Source organism: Carettochelys insculpta, chromosome 2 (assembly GCF_033958435.1).
Source record: "Carettochelys insculpta isolate YL-2023 chromosome 2, ASM3395843v1, whole genome shotgun sequence".
NCBI lineage: Eukaryota > Metazoa > Chordata > Testudines > Carettochelyidae > Carettochelys > Carettochelys insculpta.
In genome coordinates this window covers 40,109,856-40,124,831 of record NC_134138.1, presented here as the reverse complement: position 1 = coordinate 40,124,831, position 14,976 = coordinate 40,109,856, and the positions used below count along the sequence as shown (strand labels likewise).

Here is a 14,976-nt window from a genome sequence, read left to right as displayed (position 1 = left end):
GTTTATCAGTACATTCAAAAACTGTTCCAGAAGTTACAAATATTTTAGCAATATTTTTAAGATATTTAGCAATTTTTTTTCTTGTGGAAGAGAGAGTTTCAAAATTGAAGGTTTTCATTAGATTGCATTTGATGCTCTGAGAGTCTGATCTCGGCTGAATCAAATGCAGCATTGCTTTTGGAGGGTAAGCTTCTTAGAGTTCAGGGACTGTTCTCCTATAACAAGAACGGCATAAGAATAAAAAATACTGGAGACCTATTTATGCAGTAATATATGTGTTCTTCATTGCTTTTCTCAAGACTGTGAACCTCTTATTTTTTATAGAGATTTCCTCATTCATATCACTTTTTACTGTACCAGTTTACTGAAGTTTCCAGTAACTTGTTGAGGTTTCGGAAGTTTTACTTATGCAAGTATCAAATCAATGAGATGACCGAAAATACAATAAGGGCTTGTCTACACTTGTCCCCCATCTTCAAAGGGGGCATGGTAATCAGGCTGATGGGAGATTACTAACGAAGTGGTGCGGTGAAGGTGCAGCACTTCATTAGGCTAATTCTCCCCACGGCAACTTCAAAGTGTCAAACTTCAAAGTGCCTTTACTCCTCAAAGTAGCCATAAAGAGCTCTCATGAAATTGTGATTTGAAATGAGTTAAAACATTAATAAGTATTAGGGTGTTGGACAATAAAAGTTTATTATAGGGGCATCAGCAAAGCAACTTACTCGTGTTGTCTACCAATGAGCCACCCTCCTAATCTAGAGAAATCACCTTCAATGAAATGCTCAGTAACCAGTTTGTATGTATTCAGATTCTTAATGTTTCCTTGCAACAAATCACGTTGTCATTGCTGTCCACATATTTACACCAGAGACACCGTCACTGGACCTAACCATGTCAGTCACATGATCGGGGCACAAATTCCTGCACTTCCACTAATGTCACATATCTCTTTCCTGTCCTAGTGCAATTAAATATCTTTATCAGTAATCTAGTGGAAAACATAAAACAATTACTGATAAAATTATCAGATGTCATAAAAATTAGTGGAGTGGTGAATAATTATGGAAAAATCAGTTATACAAGCCAGTGTGGCTTGCTTGAAGGGGTAGGCTCATTTGAGCAGCGAGGATTTTCATACATCCAAATGCCAGGTCACATATCTAGCAGAAGAGAGTGTAGGTCACAGAAGACAGGGGACTGTATCATGGAATATAGTGATACTGAAGAAGACTTCAGAGTAATGGCAAGTAACAAAGCTAAAGACAAGCTCCCAGTGCAATATTGTAGCTGAGAGTGTGAACGCAATCCTGAGACGCTGAAGTGGGAGACAGTACGTAGCAGTAGGCATGTGATATTATCTATACAGAGGTTATTTGTGAGATCACACTGAAATAGAGTGTCCACACATTAAAGTGATGTTGGAAAAATTGGAAAGAGGTCAGAGTAGAGAATGATTAGAGGTCTGGAAAACATGCTGTGTAGAGAGAAACTAAAGAAAGTTAATCTACTTAGTTTATCCAAAAGATATTAGGAAGTGTCTTGATCTTGGTTTTCAAGTACCTGCATTAGAAGGAGATTTCTGACAGGAGATGTCTGTTTAACCTTGGAGGAAAAGCATAAGAATGTCTAGTGTTTGGTATGTAAAACTAAGAAAATTCAGATTAGAAACAAAATGCCACGTAGTAGCACTGAGGATAATGTATTATTAGATAGTTAGTTAGCGACATGGTGGATTCTCCCTCAGCTGAAGTCTTTAAATCAAGATGGGATGTCTTTCCACTATATATGCTATACCTCAAGCAGAAGTGATAGGCTTGATTCAGAAATTACCAGACAAGGTTCTATAGCCTGTGTTATGCAGGAAGTCAGATTACACAGTCATACCTGTTCCTTCTGGTTTTAACATCTGTAAATCTATTAAATCCACTCCTTAACTTGACATTGTCTAAACTCATAGGCAAAGGATATTTTGTTTGGTAATTCGTGATTTAAAAACCCACTTGGATAACATGGACAGAGGGGTCCTAAGAACAGTCCTAGAAACAAGCCAATTTAAGCAATGGTCTTTAAATGCAGCAAGGGAGGTTTAAAATGGACATTAAGAAAAAGTTCCTAATTATCAATATAGTTAAGCACTGGAACAAATTGTCTGTAGGAATTCTGGAATTTCCATCTCTGTATATTTTTAAGAGCAGATTATATAAACACTTAAATAATACTTAGTCCTGTCTGGAATGCAGGAGACTGGACGAGAAGACCTGTTGAGGTACTGTCTATCCTATGGTTCTGTGAAACTTACAGGATTGTAGCTTTCTTCATTTATTCATTTATGTCAAATTAAAAGCATGATTTTTATCAAAGCACAAAGTCAGACACAGGCATGAACAAATATTGTAATTCTAAAGTATGATTTTGATTGGCAACACTGCTTTCACACAGTGAGTTGTTGATGTACCACCATAATGCATGAATAAATCTTAGCACCACCATATCTCAGCGTTCATCTAAGTCAGAGACAAGGCTTAAATACTTTTATTTTTCAGAAGAGTATGAATGGAAATGATTTAGAATGGAAATTCTTAAGCCAGTTTGAACTATATTATCACTGCAGCTGTGCAGTATATTTCAGACAATGAAACTACATTTAAACATTTTTATAATGGTTTCAAAATTAAGCTATCAAAAGTTAAAAGGAGACAGAATTGAGACAGATGATTCAACCTTCATTCTGCCCTATTGTGTGTAGGATTCATAATACAGTCTCTAATTACATGATCACATATTACTTTTTCCAAAGGATCCAGCATTGTTGAGTACACAGAATGCACTAAATGAGTTAGGGCTGTGCTGTGAATGAGGCTGAAATGTTTAACAATGTGTCATATTTGCTGTAGAAGTGAGGAGGTTTGAAAAGTATTAGGCAAAGAAAGGATGATCTTTTGATTAAAGCAGGTAAATGCCACCCAGGAGAGCTTGATTCTCTCCCAGCCTCTGACACGCACGTTTTAGGTAAGTTATTAAAACCAGACTTTTGCTATGTGTTCCTCATGTTCTGGGGACCCAGCGTGAGGCATCAAGGACCTGATTTTCACAAATGCTGAGCACTCTCAATTGCAGCAAAATAAGCAGGAGCTGCAGAACCTTTGGCAGTGAAGCAGTGACATGTTGAGGAATGAGCATAGGGTTAGGAGTCAGGAGGCCTGTAAATCTAATCCTGGTTCTGATAGTGACTCTATGTGTAGGCTTAACCAGTTTGCTGTGCCATCCTATCTTATTTCTCCACCTGCAATTCTTGACCAGTTGCTTCCGAGGCAGGAGTATTTTGAAGATTCATTTATTACCTGTACACTTGTTTGAAACTGTAAGATGCTAAGTATTTAAAACTTATGCACCATAATTAGATGGCACTTGCTAACTTTGTTCTTCTTCTCAATGTGCTTATTTGTGAAATGGTGATAATAGTTTTGGATCTCACAGGAGAGTTGTGGAGATAAATTAACATTTGCGAGGCACTCAGATACTTCATTGATGAATGCCATAGAAAACCCTATCAGGAAATTAATAGTTCCACATTTCATGAAGAATTCGAACGATGAATACTAAATAAAATGTGGCACCACACACTGAAAGATGAGAATAAAAAAAAACGTTGAACAGTTGCCATAGTACTGTCCATCCTGTGCACTGAATGAGACAAGAGTCCCATGGACAAAATAGTATGTGATCGTGTAATTAAAAATTGTAGCATAATGAATGTGCACAAAGAAACAGAACTGGACATCCTCGCTTCTGGCATTTCATAACTTTGGAGAGGTTGTGTTTGCAACTTGAATAGCATTCTACTAAATTAGTTGCTGTATGTAATTTCATACTTTTGCTTGATTTGTTAGTTTTTTTTTAAATAAACAAAACAAGTAATAGGCAGTTGTAATATTTTCAGGGTCATCAAAAAGAAGTGAACCTTAGTCATTCAGCAATACAGTACAAATCTTTATCACTTGAACTAAAGGAATAATTATGATAGCTAGCAGCTAGAGTAGGCTTTTTTCTTCTTTGGACCAGTCACTACAGCAGGACATATACCTTACTGAAATAGTGTATAGTGTAAGAAGTTGCTCCATTTTTCAGCCATTGTGGCTGAGCACAGAAATTGTACAAGTCCTTCCAAAGAGGCTGTCCATTTAAGTGGATGAGAATTGGATCTGCTGCATTAAGGAATGTAGATTTTATTCCCAACTCTGCCAAAACAATTTTACATAACATCTCAGAGGGAGGCTGAAATGGGCAGAACAGAAATAGGAGGAAGCAGAACCTGAGCCCACCTGCTTCTGTGTCTTCACAAAGTATTCAGGGCTGCCCAAATCTGTATATGAGGCTGCACTTATTCCTTCAGTCCCTGATATGGGCAGCAGTCCAACTGCCACTACCGGCAGTTGCACTGATGCAAGAATGAACCTTCCAGAGTATCTGCTGCCATTCTTCCCCTACCATATACTAATCTATCTCACACACAGCAATTATTTGCTTTGTTTAAAAACATAACATTTAAATAATTCTGAGTCATCCAGTCTTGCATGTTACACGCCTCTCTACTGGCACACTCCATATAGTTACCTTTGTCATTCCTCTTTTAATTGCCTCTAATGTTTGTTACACGCATTTGAGTCCTGTATTACATTAGCTTGTAATTCTTCTAGGATTGTGCCTTCATACTGTAAATGTGTGTACAACACTTAGCTCAGGCAGGACCTCATTTTTAAGGCTTTCTCCAAACGACAATTTGCCACCTCAGTGTATCTAGATCAGAAGACTATAGAGCTGAGTCGACCCCTGTCATTTTTTGAAACTGGTTCTAGTGAGTCTAGGTCTTTCCATCCTAAGGCTAATATCACCAGGTCTTGTCCTTCAGTGGTTTTACTAAGTGGTGTAATTTATTTTGCAAAATACAGTCAACTTAATGTAACATCCTTAGTATGTTTTAGGCCATGTGATAGAAGTTTTGTAATTGGTGAAATCTAGACTCATGCTCTCTTTTTTAATGTGTCAGTCTAAGGCCAAAAAAAGACATGTTGGCTAGTTCTCAAAGAGAACATGCTCACTTCTGTGGGACTCCTCTGACTTGGTGAATTTTCATCCCACCTTTCCCCGTGAGGACTGTGATTGACTCTTCAATGTCTCATAAATTTCCTTTAAAAATAATAAAGGAGATCTTTTCTGAAAAAAAATCTAGTTTGTTTCTTGCACAGAAACATTTAAGTTCTTCCTAGAACAGCTGCTCAAGTTTTCTGTGCTCTGACTGTGACTTGTAGCAAGATGATAATAATGGCCCTGGAAAGAATTGGTGGATATAATATCTTTGCCGAGGCTGGGGTCAGATAGATGCCTGTAGATCTTGCAAATGGCTTTTGCACATTTACTTACTTTATCCGTACAGCCCCTGACTGCAGGACAAAAATCATGAAAACCAGTCATCACCAGCCATTCATTTGCAGGAATAAAGAGCATCTGGACACACTCACAGTGCAAAGTAGACCATGAAGGGCCAATTTTATTACCCTGACATCTTCCTCATGCAGGTAGAATGGACAGTTTGTCCAATATGCTTGTTTCAGAAAAGCATTCCATTTTCAAAATACTTGTTGAATTGATTATCAAAGAATTTTCTCCGCAATGTTAGCAATGGGAGTCAGATTCCCATCTTGCGTAAACTGGTACATTTTCATTGAAGTCAATGAGGCCAGTCCCTGATCAACCTCATACACTGACGGGCAGACGGGTAATACAACCAGATGAGCTATGAGCCAGGATTTTCAAGAGTGATTAATGATTTGGGGTTTCTCAAATTAAAGTTGTCTAATTTGAGACAATTTAAAATGGTTGATTGTCACTGGGTTGGTGCGTTATAGACTAACAGATTCATTGGAGTATAAGTTTTTGTGGGCAAAGACCCACTTTATCACATACATCTGACAAAATAGGTCTTTGCCCATGAAAGCTTATGCACCTACAAATCTGTTAGTCTATTATATGCCATGAGATTTCTCGTTGTTTTTGTGGATGCAGACTAACATGGCTACCCCTCTGATACTGGGTTGGTGCTGGACACTTTCTGACTATCAGGCCCCGTTCAAGCTGCTGCCTTTTCAGCAACCACATGCTCATATAGGCTACGTCTACACGTGAAGCCAACATCGAAATAGCTTATTTCGACGTAGCAACATCGAAATAGGCTATTTCGATGAATAACATCTACATGTCCTCCAGGGCTGGCAACGTCGATGTTCAACTTCAATGTTGCGCGGCACCACATCGAAATAGGTGCTGCGAGGGAACGTCTACACGCCAAAGTAGCACACATCGAAATAAGGGTGCCAGGCACAGCTGCAGACAAGGTCACAGGGCGGACTCAACAGCAAGCCGCTCCCTTAAAGGGCCCCTTCCAGACACAGTTGCACTAAACAACACAAGATACACAGAGCCGACAACTGGTTGCAGACCCCGTGCCTGCAGCATGGATCCCCAGCTGCCGCAGCATCAGCCAGAAGCCCTGGGCTAAGGGCTGCTGCCCACGGTGACGATAGAGCCCCGCAGGGGCTGGAGAGAGAGCATCTCTCAACCCCCCAGCTGATGGCTGCCATGGAGGACCCGGCAATTTCGACGTTGAGGGACGCGGATCGTCTACACGGTCCCTACTTCGACATTGAACGTCGAAGTAGGGCGCTATTCCGATCCCCTCATGAGGTTAGCGACTTCGACATCTCGCCGCCTAACGTCGAAGTTAACTTCGAAATAGTGCCCGACGCATGTAGCCGCGACGGGCGCTATTTCGAAGTTAGTGCCGCTACTTCGAAGTAGCGTGCACGTGTAGACACAGCTATAAAGATGTATGCCAGAAAATTCTTGCAACTTAGGGAGCTGGAAAATATGTCCTTTGAAGCATCTCAGCATATGAAGAAAATAATAAATTTATCCTACCTAATAGGAGAAATAGATTTCCGGATTTTAGATACTATTGCAGACCAAAGAGAGATTTCTTCTCAATATTTATATGAAAGGAGTTTAGAACATCTTTAATCATAATTCCTTTACCCCAAATTAAGAGTATTATCATGATGAATGCCCCTTAGCTCTCACAAACTTTTGATTGAAGCAATAACAATAATTCCGTACGTACACTTATTTTTAGACAGCAAAATGCATATCTATTCTTTAGAGAAAGTAAACAGAATGTACTGCATTCCTAGCCATCATATTGGTGAGTCCCAGTGACATAAAAGAAGACATAGATGTAGAGAAAACTCAAAAGGTTTAACATTTTATTTTTAATTTAGAAGATTAAATGAGTTTGCCTCCGGCAATATACCTTAACATAAGGTATGAAATTTTAGACACGATACAAATAAATAATTGCAAATAATAAAATATTGAAAGAACAAAAATAATCTGTTTCCAAATATCTAATTATCACTACCCACTACCAGACGATATTGTGTGGAGTATTAATGTAGCTGTGTCAGTCACAGGATAGTAGAGAGACAAGGTGGATGAATATTGCTTGGACCTACTTCTCAAAAGAACTCTGTGTAGTTTGGAAGCTTGTCTATTCCGCAAATAGAAGTTTGTCCAGTAAAAAAGTATTACATCACTTACCTTGTCTTTGTAAGACAGATTGAACCTCTCTAGTCAAGCATCCTCAAGACCTGACCAGTGCCAAACGAGGCAATGTGTCAGACCAGGGAGGTCAATATTGTCTAGCACATTCCCATACTTCCGTTGCTTACTGGGCTCTTAGAATATATTTAGGGATAAATTGCAGCTAAGTAACAGCACAGAATACTGAGAGCCAGGACTGGTGGCATAAACAAACTTTAGTGGACCACAAGAAACTTGGTCGCACCTATGAAAAGTAGCTGTCCAGCTAACTAAAATCTAAAACTAAAATTATGTATGTTGCCAGATAAGAGTGCTCTAGACTAGCGAGAGTCAATCTGTCCTATTGATGTAGGTTATAGAAAGAGCTACCATATATGAGAGCACAAACCTGAACAGGAGATGTAAGAACTTCTCATTCTGTGCAGAAATACACGGGGATTGAGCGCATTGACACTCCTTGAAGTATACTAGAATTGTATAGTAGAATAATAGCTTGCCATGCTCCCCTCCAAAATGACTGGCAGAACTGGTGTGAAAGCTATACTGCATTATTGGGTGATATACCATACATGCTTTTCCTGCATTCCAAATTTCAAGAGTCTATATTTGCATGGCACACATGTACCCTTCCCCTGCTCTGAGTTGTTCCATAGGCACATGGTTGGCATCACTTTCCTTTGGTAGCCAACTACAAATTGTATATGAAGTCACATTTGAGATATTTATTTAAGATTTATCTTGTGTATTGTTTTGTTAATGCAGAGGTGGTCTAAGCACTATACATAATAGCAATGTGGAAACGCTTCCCTAATAAGTGGCAGTTCTGAAATAAAATACTTAATAATTGGAACAAAAAAAGTATTCTGGATTTGTATCAGAGGGGTAGTCATGTTAGTCTGTATCTGCAGAAACAACAAGAAGTCCTGTGGCCTGTTTTGACCACAGAAGCTTATGCTCCAAAATACCTGTTAGTCTGTAAGGTACCACAGGACTTCTTGTTATTTTGGGTTTGTGACTTTGAGGAGTTTTTCGTTCCATCAACATTTCAGTGATTTTTTCGTTTGTTTGGTTTTATTGTTTTGTTTTTTAATTAATCTTATTTTGGCTTATGATGAGAGAGAGGCTGAGTTGAAGAATAAATATACTTGTAATTCTAATTAAAAATCAATTTCTTTTTGATATTGAATGGTTATAATTAATTGCCAAACTTAGATTTCAAAGGATAGCATATGTGTTGGGAAGCTTTTTGGATAAGGATTCAGTTCATTTTCATTTCCTGTTTCCGGAAGCACACTCAGGTCCATATACAGCCCTTGATCTGCATTCAAAATTATAGGCTGCCATTAGTATCTTTTGTTTTATTTTTCATCATACTCCAGCTCTAAGACAAAACTATAGTAGGGTGGTCATTAAATCTGATGACGTGTGGGACCTAAAATAATTGGTTAGCTAAAAGGAAGGTTTAAAGTAGTTACTGGAATATATTCAGACATTTAATATTTCCACTTGAACCACTTGACTGCATCCTATATATGATTCATACTACACTTTTCTTCTTCTCCTTCACATTATTCATGAGAAACATAGGCTCCACTGCAATTGACACCTGCTTTACTGTCTTTTATGTGGACTGTATTCAAAAGCCTGGAAGTACATAAGTACGCCTGAGTGTCCTCTAGTAAATCTGTAATAAGGGTGCAAAAATGTACATGCTAGTATGCAGTGAATAACCTTTGGAGTGTAGGGCACTTTATTTGGTTGAGAAAAAGCCATTAATTTAAATTATTTTGATGGATTTTCTCATAGCAATGCATTATTATTATTATTATTTTGCATTCTCTGTCTCTCTTTTTCTCTTTCCTTTTTTTTTTTTTTTTTTTTGGTTATACATTGCTTTCATTTGTTTATAGAAGAAAAGAAATCAGATCCACAGGATGGGAATTCAGGTAGGGCAGCTTCTTAAAAATCTCCTAGTGTGATTGCCTTAGGCTATGGACAGTTACAATATTTGGGCAAAATGTGTATCAAACAGCTGGTATACAGTATTGTATTTCTTTTGATGAATGCAAAATTAGGTGTCGAAAACATAACCTAAGAAGCACAGTTTGGGCTTTCCCTAGAGAATGAAACTTTTATTTAGTCTAAATAGGCAATGAAATTAATATTGCCTCACTAAATTTTAGTTCAGTGAGCATTTATCTCCTTGCATACAAAATCTGACTCTATAACCAGTTGGGTTTGGGATAGATTAATATTAATCACAAGTTAGCGCATGGGTGTAGAAGCTCTGGAATGCTTATATTATGCAGTACATCAGGATTAGGCACTGGAAGGCCTCAAAATTCTCTGTTTGCCTGATCATCCACAGGCATGGTTACTCGCAGCTCCCAGTTGTTACAGTTCACTGTTCCCGGCCAATAGGAACAACAGGAAGGGGTGTGGGCTGGGGCACTCCTTCCTGCAGCTCCCATTGGTCAGGAATGGAAAACCACTGCCTCTGGGAGCTTGGAGCAGCCATACCTGTGGATATTCCAGCAAACAAAGCACTTGTCATCCTACCAGTGGCTAAACCTGATGAACTGTGTGCAGTCTGAGGGCTAGTGGTTTTCCACCCTTGAGTTAGAGCCTCTTTTTAAAATTGTTAATATAAGGAAAACATTTAATTTTCCTACGTCATGATAAAAATGAGGACCCTAATATTGAAATAGTTAAATTTTAAATCCAGAATAAAAAGCAGAAACTAGGATTCTAAACTGTGCTGGAACAGTGCATCTGGTGCTTACTTTGAGCAGTTCAGCCTCCCTACCCCCAGCATATTCTCAGGACTGCTGTTAACAGTGGCAGTGTTCAAACAGCTCCATGCAGCCATTCTGCAGCCTAGCATGCTGAATATTAGCAGCATTACATCCATTCTCATTTCCCCTGGACACATATTTTCTGCCAGGGCTGGGAAGGGGGAACCCAGAGCCAGTTATTTTGTCTCTTTTCCACCTGCTTTGGATCCATTACCTATAAAATATTATCTGTCAATAAAATTCTGGGATGATATGCAAATCATAAGACCATTTGGAGGAGTAAGAGGACTTCGAAGTTGTCCTGGCACTTCGAAGTACCAGCGAGTGAGCCTCGGCTAGACGAATGCCAGTACTTCGAAGTTTAAATCTTTGAAGCTGTCGCTGGGGGGAATTTGCTTAATGAAGTGCTGCCTTTGCACGGCAGCACTTCATTAGTAAACTCCCAACACCCTAATTACCATCCTTCTTTCGAAGGAAGGTGGTAGTGTAGACAAGCCCTAGGATTTGTAGAGTTGTTGATTTACTGGTAGCGTTGAAGATTTCTTGGAGGACGGAGTTCAAAACTTCAACAACAGTGCTAAAACTCAAGGCAGGATCTATAAACAATGTAGGTCTGCAAAGTTCTCTCTGCAATAAGCAGGGAGAATACTGAATATAATAATATCAAGGGTGAGCATATGTTTCTACTGATAATCTTAGTTATTCAGCTAATTCAGGAGTGCCCTTCACTGCAGAACATGGTATATTCCATCTAAAGGCATGTCTGCACAAGAAGCAATACAGCATCAGAGTTGCAGCTGCGCTAGTGCAATGTAGATAAATGCTGCAGCAACAGAGGACGTTCTTCCTTTGCAAAGTCTACACAAGAGGGTTTTTCTGGTACAGCCAGCCTCTTGGTTGTGGAGCATCTATGCACAAAATCTAAACTCACAGAGCGTCTACCCGCAAAATGTGCTTTGGCGACAGTTTGTCAGCAAAACCCCGCACATCCACTGGCACAATACTGCCTCTCTGCGTTCTGGTATAACGACTTTGTCGACAGTTTTCTGTTGACTTAAAAGCCATGTAGGTGCTCTGGGGGCTCTTTTGTCAACAGAGTGGGCAGCCCTGGGCTGTTTGATGAGCTTCTAGTTGTCCCTTCTGTTGGGAGAGTGTCTGGGCAGTCTGGCCGCTCTCTGTCGACAGAGCAAATTGCTCTTTCGATCCACTTTGGTGTGTGGGCGTGATCTGTTGACAGAGGTTTTGCTGGAAGTCTCGTCTGACAGTAACTTCTGTCAACAGATTGCTGTAATGTAGACATTGTCAAGGTCTTTAGTGGTGTATTGGGCCTCTGCACTTGGCTAATATTTGTTATAGCTTTAGGACCCGTATCACGGTACAGGTAGTAGAACTGGAGCTGTGCATAGTATCAGCTTTCATTCTGCAATGTGTCCATATAAAAACAGATATTCTCACAAATATTTGTGAGCTTTATAATCGGGTAATATTTCTTCATTTCTTACTATTTTTTCAGCTTTTCATAGCAAAAATGTAGACTTGTCCAAGTTTAATAGAAATGATAAATTCATAATAGGGCAAAGCCAAAATCATAATATTTTACCTTTAATCCCTTTCTCTTTTCATTTAAAACACCAGGATAGTATGAGTTAGCCTGCCAAATATTCTATTTCATGGAATTTTTTTTAACTGGGAGTTGGACCATTTTCTTTATTGACACTGGTGTATTCTTTCTCTCATTGAAAAGAAAAGACACATCCTTTATGTGCGGATGCATGGAGCTGTGCTTTTTAGAAGTCTTCAAAAAATTCAACTGCCTTTCAATCTATTAATCAAAGTGTTTGCATCTTCCTTGTCAAAGTAGGAAATAAAATTATTGAGAAATAAAGTTTATTACTATTAGAAGCATTTTAATTAAATAAAAAATAACAAAGAATCAGTGTGGCCCCTTGAGGCTTGGAAATTATTTCAAGTTTATATAGTACCTAATTTAAACATCAAGGCCATGTCTACACTAGCCAAAAACTTTGAAATGGCCATGCAAATGGCCATTTCGAAGTTTACTAATGAAGAGCTGAAATACATATTCAGCATCTCATTAGCATGCGGGCGGCTGCGGCACTTCGAAATTGACGCGGCTCACCGCTGCACGGCTCGTTCAGACGGGGCTCCTTTTTGAAAGGACCCCGGCTACTTTGAAGTCCCCTTATTCCCATCTGCTCATAGGAATAAGGGGACTTCGAAGTAGCCGGGGTCCTTTCAAAAAGGAGCCCCATCTGGACGAGCTGCGTCAATTTCGAAGTGCCGTGGCCGCCCGCATGCTAATGAGGTGCTGAATATGTATTTCAGGGCTTCATTAGTAAACTTCGAAATGGCCACTTGCATGGCCATTTCAAAGTTTTTGGCTAGTGTAGATGGAGCCCATGAGACACATTATGTATAACTTCTTTTAGAGGTTTTCACTCCATGTTTTATTATTAGCTGTTTCTATCCCTGTAACAACTTTTTTTCTTCTTCATTCTTTTTTCCCATTGATTCTCATTCCCAGAATTAGAATTTATGGTATGAGATTATTATTTAAGTTAATTTTGTTTTGTTTTATTTTAAAGAAGATTAAAGACCACAAGGGCATGCAGCTGACAGCACATCATTTTAGGTTTTTTTGTCTGTTTCCTTTTTTTTTTTATTCTACATCCTTCATCCTCCCCCAATTTCTGTTAAGAGTTGCAGGTTTTGTAGTCAACAAGCGTCTCTTGTGACACATAGGCTGTGGCCACACTAGCCCCTCCTTTCGGAGGGGCTATGGTAATGTGGCATTTTGCGATATGCTAATGAGGTGCTACCATGAATATGCAGTGCCTCATTAGCATAATGGTGGCTACACGTGCTTCGAAACTGCTGGTTTCAAAACGCACACCTCCTGTGTAGCTGGGGGCCTTTCAAAATGGACCCTGATTTCAAAAGCCCCTTCTTCCCAAAACCAAATGAGAATAAGCGGGTTTCAAAATCAGGGGGTCATTTCGAAAATCCCCCAAGTTACATGGGTGGCATGCGTTTCGAAACTGGCAGTTTCGAAGCGCGTGTGGCCGCCATTTTGCTAATAAGGCGCTACATATTCATGGAAGCACCTCAATGGCATATCCCAAAGTGCCACATTACCATAGCCCCTCACTAGTGTGTCCATAGACATAGTGCCATTAGTCAAACTACCATTAGAAGATATTCAAAGCATAGTTCAAAAGACCTGCACATGGACCCATTTTACAACTTATGTGTCTCCTTAAGATGTGAGGTTAGGGTTTAAGTGTGACTTCAGTAGCACAGGAGGAATAAAGATAGGCTCCTGCCCATGCTATATTTAGCTAAGTAAATAAATGGGCAGATTTTCAACAATACTAAATATACAGCAGCTTTCATTCAGAAATGAAAATTCCCTTTGCAAATCTTCATCTTCAAAAAAATATTTGGTATAAAATATGTCAGTCAAAACTAATATGACTTAGGCACAATACTTTATGAAAAGTGATTCTGTTAGTTACATTGCTTCAGCTAGAAACTTTGTGCCTGATTCTCCACTCTCTTTGTTTTGTGTACATAGATATCACTCCATTGGGAGGATACTCAGACCAGTTATGCACATTGTAGATATCTGTACTTTCTTTGACTGGAAAAGTGCCCTTTCTGCCTGGGCATTGGCCTATCATTTAGCTTGGGGGTTGCTACCTTGCTTTCATTTTTCCATGTCCATTGTTCACACTCACACATGTGGTTTGATGCTTTCTTTTGGCTCTTTAAGTACTTTCTGCCACAGAGGGTTGGCTGAAGAGGGCTGGGGCATGGGTTCAGAGCAAGCATCCTTTTCCCAAACTGAGGTTAAGCACTTAGTATCCCATGGTCCAGTAAGAGTGGATCCAGAAATCACTCTCAAAGCTGAATGTTGTTACAGATACAGCAACACCCGTAGGCATGTCATTATCATGCCTTTCCAAAATTAATTTTTAAAAATTGTTAGGAATAAATTAAGTCATGATAAATCAAAGCTATGTCAGTCAGATTATTTCCAGTGATCCTTATATATTGATAGAAACTAAAATCAATCATTTCATGTAAAAGAGTAAAACCACCCTACTCATATATATCACAAGATCAATATTTACATTGGAAATAAACATGTTGCCTTTGCATTACTGTTTATTTTCTTTAAATAAAGGTCTTGATTTCTCTTGTTGCAGCAATAAACTAGAGTAAAACATTCTATTCCATTTAAATTCTTTCCTCATTTGAAAGTTTTGCTAATATTAATCATGGAGAATGAAATATTTATCAAGGTACCATTAAAATTCTTTATTCTTTACTACTATTTTTTGGAATTTTGGCTTTTCTCCCAGGATTTCCACAAAATGATAATTTTAGAAAGGTTTTAATTTATCTGGAAATACTTACACAGTAATTTTAAAAAAGGTCAGATTGTATCCCTTATGTTAGAAATTTAAACTTTAAACTGAGGAGCAAAAATTAATTGAGTATT

The 14,976-nt window shown here is 38.8% G+C and overlaps 1 protein-coding gene across 38 annotated transcripts in view; it reads left to right on the top strand.

Moving 5' to 3' along the window:
• The window catches only part of RIMS2 (regulating synaptic membrane exocytosis 2), a 724,335-nt gene that overhangs the window by 562,611 nt on the left and 146,748 nt on the right, over positions 1 to 14,976 (top strand). The gene's annotated exons all lie outside the window — the stretch shown is intronic.